Source organism: Psammomys obesus, unplaced genomic scaffold (genome assembly GCF_907164565.1).
Source record: "Psammomys obesus unplaced genomic scaffold, mPsaObe1.curated_primary_1811, whole genome shotgun sequence".
Lineage (NCBI taxonomy): Eukaryota > Metazoa > Chordata > Mammalia > Rodentia > Muridae > Psammomys > Psammomys obesus.
Window position 1 is genome coordinate 2003333 of NW_026594377.1, and position 1525 is coordinate 2004857.

Consider the following 1525-nt stretch of genomic DNA (forward strand, 5'->3'; position numbering starts at 1 on the left):
TTTGCTTGAAACCACTGATATATTATTTAATATTATCTTGAGTTTCAGATTTAATAAGAAAACAATGCTGGGTGTGGTGGCACACACCTCTGATCCCAGCACTCAGGGAGGCAGAGGCCGTCAGGTCTCTGTAAGTTTGAGGCCAGCCTCGTCTCTTGTCTACAAAGTGAGTCCAGGACAGCCAAGGCTACACAGAGAAACCCTGTCTCAAAAATCAAACAAACAAAAACAAAAAAGAAAGCAAACAAACAAAAACCATAAGGAGCCACCAGTGTATTGAATTTATCACAAAAACGTCCTCTCACACTGGGCTAAGCAGCATTGCAGAGCACAGCAGCTGACCCCCAGGACAGACAGGTGAGGCACAACAAAATGCGGCGAGCGTCAGGACCCTGGAGAGTTAATTCTTGGAGGTGTGGGTGTGCCTCCTGTGCCGGCAAGGCTCTGGGCAGCTGGCTGAGCTCTGGTTAAAGCGCTGGCATGTCATTCCTCAGCAGCCAGTTTTCTCTGGGGCAACATGAGGTTGCCCCTTGACAAAAGGAAAGATCTCTACTGTGCGCAAGGTGACCCTGAATTGTCACTCCGATCTTAACTTGGCATCCCATTAGGAAGGTAACTCTTAAAACAAACTACTGTGTGACTATGGTGTTTTATTCCTTTTAAAAATTCTTTTTATTCCTTTTTTATTAATGGAATATGAACAATGGTACTCAAATCATAAAATCATTTTCTTTTTCTCCCAGATTACTGCGATATTCTCCAGCACAGTATTTTCAAGGTATTTGCTGCAACCCATAGACTTTTCAACAGGAAATAAATAAATTAAAATATAGAACCCCCTACTGACAGTCTATACACAACCATCATTACATATATGAAACACTAAACCAACATGAAGTTAAGGCCAATTTGAATACAATGACCTTTGGGTGACACTATTCATACTATGACAGTTGACATAGCAAGAAAATCCCTTATACCTAAAGTCTATGCCTCAATAGGCTGTGTTAAGACCCCAAGAATACACAGAATGACCTTGGGAGAAAATAAGAATGCCCTTTCCTTTCTTCCTCTCTCTCTTTCTCTCTCTCTCTCTTTTTTTTTTTTTGAAAACACCTACAAAACAACATCCTTGCTCACCCAGCCAAACAGAGCAGGGATGGGTTCCGGGTGACTGCCAGGCAGTGTTGTCTGGCTCCAAAGGCCCACGGGCCACACTGACTGTCTGAGGCAGCAGAGAAGAGGCTCCCCTGTCCCTTTGCTGTTTCACCTGTTTCTTGTCCCAGCTTTTCTGATACTCTCAGCGGGAAAAGGACAAGCTCAAGTTCAATTTTGCATAAAATGAAAGGTCAAATGTTATCTTGATGTACAATACTTACCGAAGTGTATCAGTGAACACACACCTCAGGTCATGGACGACATATTCCATCATGAAAGTATATAATAAAACTCATTCTTTCATTCAATTGTGTTGAACTTTTACTGCATGCTTAGAAAAATAAAAGACCCTACTTGAAACTAAAAA